The sequence below is a fragment of the Rousettus aegyptiacus genome, unplaced genomic scaffold (genome assembly GCF_014176215.1).
Source record: "Rousettus aegyptiacus isolate mRouAeg1 unplaced genomic scaffold, mRouAeg1.p scaffold_m13_p_8, whole genome shotgun sequence".
Classification (NCBI taxonomy): Eukaryota; Metazoa; Chordata; class Mammalia; order Chiroptera; family Pteropodidae; genus Rousettus; species Rousettus aegyptiacus.
In genome coordinates, this window is record NW_023416311.1 from 35,290,834 (window position 1) to 35,301,987 (window position 11,154).

The following is an 11,154-nucleotide window of genomic DNA, read 5'->3' on the forward strand; positions in this document are numbered from 1 at the left end:
TATTATGATATTTTAGATAAACATTAATCTGTAGATTTCTGTAGCATAACTGAAATCTGCTGCAATCTATGGTCATGCAGTTAGCATGTGTGTCTCCTCATGTGGACAAGCAAAAGAAGATGGTCACTCAGAGGAACGATTTTTTCAGCGCTTATTTTTTAAAGAAGTAGTAATTAAAATGTTGAAAGTGCCAAAAAACTGACATCTCTTGTAACATCCTGCATTTCCTCTTCTCAGTTTCAGAAAAAGACCTGCTAAAGAATCAGTGTCACATATTTTTTTATGCTATGTTGACCGAGAAAAATTACTTCCGATTCATTTTATGTCTTAAAACAAAATATATTCATGAGCTGATATTAGCTTATTCAGTATAAAAGTTATTTCATTCCTAGGATGAGAGAGCCAAAGCACAATTTTTAAAAAGTCTCATATCTGGGTAGGAGATATCATTCCCTCATTTCCTCATGTCACAGGGGAAAAGGTCACCAATTACATTTTAAGACATGTTCTATGTATTGTGCCACAAAAATCAGTACATGCAAGCCTGTGGGAGGGGGCTAGGGTTCTTCATGAAGGGTTCCTGACCCTGTCAAATGCTGTCCATGGAGCTCGGTTCGGACCTGGTATCCTGGCTTTCCTTCCCTAAGAAACTCTATCTTGCTTTCAGATGTGGATTCTCTTTCTCATTTCGATAAGACCTGAGGTGTCTGTGGGTTGACTTTGTTGCTGGCTAGGCCTATCCCTGACTCATCATTTGCTTCGTGAAGCAGATTTGATGGCCTTACTCCTGTTATCCCCAGTATCACCTCTGAATTTCCACTCTTTCGATGGAGCTGGCAGGTAGAAATTGGAATCAAAGGGAAATGCCCTTGAAGCTACTCATATGGAAGTTGAGCTACTTGTTCCAATGTTTTTTGTTTGTAGGGGTGACTCCTATGGTTGAGGGGGCAGTATCTCCTCGTATTCGTCAGGTTTTTTGATCGCAGACAGAAGAATCCATGTTAGCTACTTAAAAATAGTAGGTACTTTATAGAATTTCTGCAAAGGTAAAAGAACTGGGCTTGGTTTTTACTCAGCCAGTTTCAAAGCAGCCAGGAGAAACAGTCAACTACTCCATTAGATTATTCCAGTAAAAGTTCTCTTCCACTGTCACCTGCAACACCCTGGACATGCCCTGGACTTCAAAATCTTCAACAAAGCTGAACCAGGAAATCCAGGTGCCTCCCTCACTGCACTTGCCAGATCTGATCTTGAGACACTGATCATATTTGCCATCTCTGCCTCCTCATCCTAAACAGCATGTATTCTTGGTGAAGGTTAGCGCACATGTAGAGACTAGTACAAGGAAGTCCTGGGGAATGTAGGTCTAATGCTCCATACTCCACAGTACAAGGAGACAACTAGAGGAAAGTTAGAAAATGTGTTGAGTGAGGCTACAATATCTGCCACATCCTAAAGGGACTAGGAATTCCCCACATTACTCAGCTGGGATGAAGAAGCTCCCACCCTTCGGCCTGGACTCTGGGAGTCTAGACAGGTGGGTGTTTCTAGATGGTGGAGGGAAAACAGTGTCTGGCCAGGAAGGGGAGATGGGAGTTAGATAAGGAGCAAGTGCAGCAGGAAATCTACTAGAATGGGTTGGGACTCAGGGCTCCTAAGATAGATGCATCTAGGAGTCACCATATGTGACTCTTTGGGCAGTGGAGTGTAGTTGTTAACTATATAGACTCTGGAGCCAATATGCTGGGCCTGAGTCCAGGTTCCACCATCATTAGCTGTGTGACCTTGGGGTGTGTGTGTGTGTGCACACACACGTGTGTAGGTCCATTTTCTTCTGGGGACCAGTGTGTATCCATGCTGGGGTGGCAGTAGTGATGACAGAGAGAGGGAGAAGTAGCCCTTCCTATTTGAGGTTCTCTCTCTCTACTACCCTTGGAAGACTGAAGTGTTCTTTTATTAAGAAAGTCAACAGCTTTCCTAACAAGGAGACTGTCTCTCTGCATGAAGAACAATGGAACATTGCAGAGTAATCACAAGAATTCCCTTAAGGAAATAAGCTCCTATATCGTAATTACAGATTAAAAGATTGTGACAGGGAGTACTTGTTATCTATGACCGTATAATGGATCATCCAAAAAACTCAGTGTCTTCAAACAACAACCTATTATCTGTTGCACTTCCCTGAGTTGACTAGGCAGTTCCTCTGCCAGTCTGGCCTTCACCACCCACACTGCTGCATGCAGCTGGCTGCTGGGCTGAACTGGAAGTCTAAGTTGCCCCCCCTCACACGTCTGGCAGTGGCAGTTGGTGCTGGCTTTGGTGCCAAGTCTAGTCCATGTGGCCTCTCAGTCTCCTGCAGGCTAGACCCACGGCCTTATGTGGCAGTCTTTCTCAGTGCTCCAAGAAATGAAAGCTGAGCTGTGAAGCCACTTGAGGCCAAGGCTGAGGAACTCAAACCACTTCACTTCCATCACAGTCTATTGGTCAAAGCAAGCGAGGCCAGCCCAAGTTCAAGGGGTGGAGGAATGAATACTACTTCTGGATAAAATGAGCTGCAAAGCCACATTACAAAAGGGACTGCAAACTGGAATGAGGTAAATTCAGAACTGATGCAGTTAGGCAATTATACAGAAATTCCACATCCAGTAATTATACAGAAATTCCACATTCAATACCGATCTTCACAAGGCAAACACAACCATCATTATGACTAATAATTTCCCACATTTTTATTGGCAGTTCAGAAAAATTGAAAAACTATTTTTATAACTGCAGTGGAAGGCAGGAATTTTTAGTAAACTCTTGAATGAAATTAGTAATGTCATGTTTTTAAATTGTAGCTTAAAAATCATCTACTTATAACAAAATATCACCTTTATAAAGCCTCTTCAAGGCACAAGAGTCTACAAGCTAAGATTTACTTCAAGCTTTGAAAGATTTTATTGTCTCTGGCATGTTCTCTCATTGAATGGAACCCATAGAGGCTTTTCACAATCATTCAAATCAGTTTATGATGTGCCCTTGCCAGAAAGAGAGGTAAAAATTCTCTTTATTCCCTATTTAAAAACTTCCATCTGGGCTTATGCTTGAAAATAGGTCAACCGTGGCCACCGCTGCTGGGAAGTCCTCTGCTGGCAGCCTGGCGCACAGACCAGCCATAGAGAAGTGGAGAAGTGGCCTGCTCCCCTTCAGACTCTGGGGGAGGGAAGATTGCTGCTGGTGACTAAGCCACCCCTGTATGGAGTTATTTCGCTTCCCTAGACCTCTGCATTCTTATCTGTCAAGTGAGAGGCGCTGGATTAAAGCCCTTCCTGTTCTGATATCGCAAGATTCTAGAAGCAGGGTTGATGGGGCAGGGCATTTCTGCCAGACCCCTGCCACATTCCATCCTGGCCTGGCTGGCGGCAGCAGCAGGAGGAGGCAGGAGGCGTGCAGAGGTTTGCAAGATGCTGGTGGAGTCCTAAGAGCAGGTGGGGGACTCAGAGTGCTTTCAGAGACAGGAATCAGTCTCCGTGCACCCTCCCTGCCTAGGCTGGGATTCTTTTTCCTTCTCTCTGTTATCTTTTCAAATTTGATTTTACTACATTCGAAAACTATACTGTGGGGTTTACAAGATTTGAAAAATCTTTTCTTTTTAACAATTTTTTGTTGTTGTGCTACAGGAGAGACAAGATTTAATGCTTTTTCAGTTTTGTAAATCATCTTACTTCTTCAAGAAATATGTTTTGAACTCATAACTTACATAGCATCGTAAAAGACATCCCATATCATTTGTTAATGAAAAAATAAAATGAAAAGTTAGGTAAACAGAATAACCAAAAGGCTGAAACAAAACAAAACAAAACACTAAAACACTAAAAAACAGTACTTACTTTGGGGAATTAGGACCGACTTTTTTTCCTTTTATTTTCCTGAATTTTAACTTTTTTATTAAAAAAAAAGTCCATATGGGAAAAATTAGTTTGCTCAAAAGTATTTGTTTTAATAGGCCCATACTTAGAGCCACATGTTTAAGGAGCAATTAAGAATTTTGTTTTCCCTCCTAAAATAATGCATTAGCTTGTTTGTATAGATACATGTGAAAACAGTGGCTTGCAGTTTATCTTATATTTGACTCTAATTTTATGGCCATGGATTAACCCTATGACAGTGAATACAGGTTCGATTTACAATTTCAGTATCTTTTCTCTCCAAGGAAAGCATATTAAACTGCCACTCCAGTGTCCTGGCGGCCATCTCAACCTGAAAGCTTGGTGGCCTTTAGACCTACCTTCAAACAGGAAAAAAACAAACAAGCAAACAAACAAAACAAGATGAGAAGGAAAGTTTTCTGTAACAATTTCAAATACGTATTATCAGCTTTCTTTCTTAAGCAATGCTCATGACCAGAAATCCTAGAAGCGACTGGCTTATCAGTTGATGGAGGAAAGATATTGAAAGAGAAATTGACACACACTGTTAGCTCATGGCCAGCACTGAACACACAAAATGATAAGAATGCCATTGTTTAAAAGAGCTGGAACTTTTTGAAACAGAGTCACATATGGACTTTGTCAATCTGATGTTTTAACGAGGAGATAGATGCCACCATTTGACTTTGCCAACTTTTTTTTTTTTTTTTTTTTTGGTGGGGGGATGTTTGTTTCTGAGGATGCTAATTATATCTCAAGTTGCAGCCAAGGAAAAATTGCCCTCTAGACTTTTGTTGCTACCAGCAGTTGAGCTCAGAATTGGGTTTTTGTAAAACAGTAATGCTGGAAGTCTTTTAATGTCACTTAAAAATATTAATAGTTTGAGCTTATCCAAATTTCTAATTTTTAAAGAAAAATTATCTAGGTAACTAATATTACCAAGAATGTAAATGACAGAAGTAGTTAAAGTAAAATTTGTCTCTTTTTCTACAATATTAGGGTGCCTTTAAACATGATGAGAAGTCATCAATAAATGAAAGTCAATTTGTATTGTACCTTTTAAATTCAGCATAATATATAGTATAATTCAGTCCCACAAAACATGTTTGTTTGAAGTAGATAAATCTGCTCATAGTAACTTCATAAACATTCCTTTGACTTTGTATTTATTATTTCAACTGTCTCTGGTGAGGGCATTTCATATGCTTATAAATTTCTTTGTTTCTTTTTGTGTTTTAGTGCTTCGTGTTAATGGACTCCATAACTGTTAGATACAACACATCTATCAGCAAAGGTTTAGAAACATTTATGCCAAGACTGTTTAAAAGTTGGCAGCCTTGGTGAATAGTAAATAACAGTGAATAGGAGAGAACATAAATATACAGATCAATTTAATAACAAATTGTCTCCAAAGAATTTTTTTAAAAGGTTGCCTGAACCATCAGGGTAGACACATCCAACACAGATCAATGCAGCATGAAGTAGGAGTCATTAGGGTTTCAAAGAGCTAGATTTTAATTCCTTTGCATAAATAAATTTTCCCTAATTTTTGGACTATGACCAATGTTTAATCAATCTCTTTGTAATTTGATTATTCTAAATTACAAGAACCATACACTTCCTTGTCATTTCTTATCACTTCCTAATTATCATACTCAAATCCAACTATGCTTCCATGTTCACAAAATAAACTATTTTTGACCACTTACTATTTGTGAAATTTCCATCACACTTGAACTTCACAGAAGCATATTAAAGTTTCAGATGAACTTTCATTCCACAGTTTTATCTGTTTCTAACAATACCCTACCTCACAGGGGTAAAGGGGATATTGTATGTAAGGCTCTGTGTACATAATAGAAACTCAATAAAGGTTAGATTTCCCTTCCGCAATCTTTCTCAGAGAGCTGGACCTCCCACTTCAGGCCATCACTTAGCATGCAACAGATGTCATTGTACATAGTTTAAACCCTTTCATGTACACATCTTGCCTTTGAAGCTCCTTGAGGACAGGAATCATGCATCTTCACATCTTCATTTTTGTACCCCGGTGTCCAGTATGGATAAGTGTCAGCAAATGTCAATGTGACTGCTTCTGTGCTGGTTGGTAAAGGAGCTTAGGGAGGTTGAGAATGGGGTCATTGCCTGTCATTGAGTGTTGGTAAATTTCATCCAGTTTGGCAAAGAAAAGAAAGATTTCTTTTTAATTTCTTGAAGACTTTAACCCTGAAAGTTTGGCAGGGGCAGACTGAGAAGAAGAGACTATTTGGGTAAATGACTAGCTCTAGAAAAATGTGCTATGTACATTAAAGACTAGGACGATATGAAAGTCTCAGTAATTTCAAACTGATCCTGAGTCTTAGCCAGTGGACTCCAGTGTCTCCTGATGATCTAAGGTTACTGCATGCTTCCTGCGTTCTAATGCTTGAAAGAAATTTCCTAGGCAAAACCTCACCATTCAAAATAGCTAATATCCAAAAAGCATTCATTTGCTAACTGTGAACTTAATTTAACAAAAGTTTGTGCCATTTCCATTGTAGTTTAAGGAAAAGGTAATATTTGACTCAAATAAGATGTTATTCACATAAATGAGGGGGAAAGTTAGCAGTGAGCAAATAGTAAAGGGTTTTGAAAGACATTGAAATGTAGCTTTGAGAGCCACATTTATTTTGTAAGTAGCAGAAATCTAAAGCTAGCTCCGATAACTAGAAAAAAACTAAATATGATAAAACTATACTCTCTACTACTCATAACTCATTAATAAACAAAACACAAGCAGTCTTTGTGGTAAATCAAAACTACAACAACAAAAGGAACAAGCTACGAAAATCTTATACCTACCTTATTTATTACGATATTTTGATATTTATTTTGATAACTGCCAAAAAATTATCCACTCCTTTTTCTAATTTATACATGCAACACATTTACATACATGTAATACATAGCTCATACATTTAATATTTAGTCATATTTTATCATTAATTTTAATTGTAGAATTTTACACTAAAGTGATTATATCACTTTAAACATTTTTTGAAACATGTGAAAGAGACTATACAGGAATGCACACAAATGAAAGTAACTGTATCAGATCATGAAATTGATAATAAGTGATTTTTGAAGAGTTAATGACTGAGAATTTTCCAAAATTATAAAAGATATCAAGTCATAGAGTCAAGAAGCCCGATGAATCCCAAGTAGGATGAACAGAAAGAAATACACAATTAAACAAATTCTAATAATCCTGCTTAAAAACTAAATACAAAGAGAAAATATTAAAATAATCCAAATTTCAAAAAAGACATATTACCTTCAAAGGAGTAACAGTTGGACTAATAGCAGATTTCTAAATAGAAATAATAGAAGCTAGAAGTCAAAAGAAATGACATATACTGCTAAAAGAAAATAATTTTATATTGGGCAGAATATTGATCAAGAATAACATTTTCAGACAAACAAAAATAAAATCATTTCTCACCAGTAGACTAGCACTTAAAAAAAAAACCAAATGGAGTGTTTCAGGCAGGTACAAAGTCAGAAATACTAGAAGTAGTGAAGAGCAATGATAATGTAAATATGTGGATAAATCTAAATTATATGACTTTATTGGGCAGCAATGATTATATGTCTTGGGGGATAAAGATAAAAAACATGATATGACAACAATCACATAAAATTCCAGAGATGGAAAATAGAAGTAAAGTGTCCTGAGGTTTTGTATTATCGAGAAAGAGAGTAAAAGTAACAGATAATATTAGGCTTTGAAATTTCAAGAATCATGATGTAATCTTTAGTATAACCTCTGAAAGAGGAATAACAAAATGTGTAACTGTCATATCAGTAGAGGAGGAATACAGAATGCTAAAATTTGTTCTATCAAATCAAAGTGAGAAAAGAAACAAAAACATAACACGAGGTATGAATAGAAAGAAAATATTAAGATGTTAGATTTAAATCTAAATATATCAACAAATACATAAATGTAAACAGGCTACATAGTCTATTTAAGATAAAGATGATTGAACTTCATTAAAAACAATTTATGCTATTTATGATATAGTAAAATACAAGGACAGAAAGACTAAAGGTAGAATCATAAAAAAGATAAACCAATACATTCAGTAACAACAACAATAAAAAGATAGTATCAGACCTTAAGGCAAAAAGCATTACTAGAAATAAAGAATGACACTTCATAATGACAAATAATTTGATCCATCAAAAGATAATATTAGATTTGTTTATACTCAATAAAGCTGCCTCAAATCATATCGAGAAAATATGTAAAGAAAAATTTGTACACCTATAAGAAATAGACAATCTACAGTCATAACAAGAGGTTTTATTTAATATGCTTCTCTCAGTAACTCTTAGAACGAACAGATAAAGACTCAGTAAGAATAGAGATATGAAATGCAGGACTGACAAACAATCTAATGGACATATATAGATACTGGATACAACATGGGCAGAATTCTAACTGATTACACAGGAAACAGCTTCAAAAAATGATTAGATTTTATGTCATAAAGCAAGTTTCTGCATATTTAAAATGATGAGGTAATACAGAGTATGTTCTCTCATCACAATATATCTAAGTTAGAAATCACTAAAGAAAAGACTTTTTAAAAGTTGTATTTTGGAAATTAAGTACTATACTTCTAAATAACACATCAAAAAAGAAATGAAACGTTTTATCTGAATGATAATGAAAATGCTACATATCAAAACTGGTGAGGAACGCTGAAAGTTGAGCTTATTGAGGGAGACTTCATTATTTTAATTGTATATAGAGCAGTATAAAAGAGGAAAGGCTAACCACTCAATGAATTAAGAGTTTATTTCTAGGAGACAGAAAAATAACAGTAAATTAAACTCAGATGGAAGTAGAGGAAATAAAATTAAGGACATAAACTAATGAATTAAAATCAAATATATTCTTCTGTTCAAGGGAAAAAAAAGAAATAACCAATGTTAAATATAAAAAAAACCCTCTTATGATAGGCTCTGCAGACCTATAAAATTATAAAGATATATTAACTTTGTGTAAGTAAACTTTAAAATATAAATGAAATGGATCAATTCCTCAAAAATACTATATGTAAAAATTGACAGAATAGAAAATTTTAATAATCTTTCTATTATTTAAAAAATTAAATTTATAATGGAAAATCTTTACAATAAAGAAAACTCCATGCTTTTCACATTTAAGGTAGAAATTATAGCAATCTCACACAAGCCCTTTCAGAGGACAGGAAAAATGACTACCATTTACCAATTCATTTTAAAGGGCCAGAATAACTCTGATATAAAAAATGACAGGAAATTCCAAGAAAGGAAAAATTAAGGCTGGTCTGATTTATGAATGTAGGTGCTAATATCCTGAACATTAGATTAGCAAATTTATCCACTAACATCAAAATGGGATTTTGGTGCTCTGAACTGAAAAGCCAGAGTCACACTTTACCTACTGTTTTTTTCCTGAACTTTAAGAGAAATGCCTTTTATCAGTTTTTGGTAAGTTGGTTAAAAAAAAAAAAATAAGCAAACCATATGCAGTAATATATTAAAAGGCCAACACATATTGTGCATATTCAGAATGCAAGATTGGGTTAAGATTTGAAAATCGGTGCAATTCACCATATTAACAGAATAAGAAAAAAATCTTCTGATTATTTTGGTTGATTTCAACTGATGATGTTGATCAAACTTACGATAAAACTCTTAACAAACTAGGACTAGAAAGGAATTTTCTTAAACTGAAAAAGGATATCCCTCCCAAAATAAACTTTAACAAATATCAGATTTAACGGTGAAATAGTCAAAGCTTTCCCCCTGGGACTGGGACCAACACAAGTTTATTAGTTTTCTAGGACTGCCATAGCAAAGGACCACAAACGGGGTCGCTTAAAACAGAAATTTGTCTCATAGTTCTGGAGGCTAGATATATTAAGTCAAGGTGTTGGCTGGGCCGCGTTCTTTCTAAAGGGTTTAGGGGGATCCTTACTTGCCTCTTCCTAGCTTCTGGTAGTTGCCAGCAATCCTTGGCATCCCTTGGCTCTCTGTCCCCATCTTCACACAGTATTTTCCTCAGTGTGTGTCTTTATCTTTTTTATAAGGACATGGAGTGAAGTATACCCTACTCCAGGATGATGTCAATCTTAACTTGATTACATCTACAAATACCCTATTTCCAAATAGGGCCACATTTACAGATAATGAGGTTTAGGACTTTCACATATCTTTTGTTGGGACATAATTTAACCCAGGGATCCCCAACTCTGAGGCCACAGACCAGCAGGATCTGGGCTGCACAGCAGGAGGTGAGCAGCAGGCGAGTCAGCAAAGCAAGCTTCATCAGTATTTACAGTCACTCCCCAGAGCTAACATCACAGCTTCAGCTCCACCTCAGATCATCAGGCATTAGATTCTCATAGGAGCACTGGTCCCTGGTGCCCAAAAGGCTGGGGACGGCTGATTTAACCCAAAAAACAAGGACTCCAACCTCTGCTACCTCCTTTTGTACTAAAGGTCCTAACCAATGCAATGAAGCAGGAAAAGGAAATAAAAGATAAAGAAAGGAAGAAATAGAATTGTCATTACTCGTGGATGACATAGTTGTCTATGTAGAAAATCCTAAATAATTCACCGATAATCATTAGAATAAGTTATTAACAAAGTTTTTCTATTCAAGATTAGTACACAAAATTAATTTTACTACAATATAATAGCAATAAACAAGGAAATAAATGTTTTAAAAGTTATAATTTACAAAGCATAAAAACCAAATGCCTTGAAATCATTCTAACAAAATATGTGTAAGACCTGTAGGCAGACAACTATAAAATCTTATTGAGGGCAATTAAAGAATACCTAAATAAATGAAGGAATATACTATGTTCATGAATTGGAAGACTCAATTTCACAAATAAGCTATCTTTCCAAAATGATCTATAGATGCAATGCAATTCCAATGAAAATCCTAGTTTATGGAAACTGACAAGCTGATTCTCAGGTTTATACAGAAAAATTCAAGAAGATCCAATAATCTGTTCAACAAAGTGAGAGGACCTGTGCCACTAAATAAGACTTACTATAAAGCTATTTTAATTAAGACAATGCCACATTGCACAAAGACAAATAAGTCAATGATACAGAATAGAGAACTCACAAACATACTTATGCATATGTGGGCATTTGTTCCAAGACAGAAGTAGCATTACAAGAGCAGTGAGTAAAG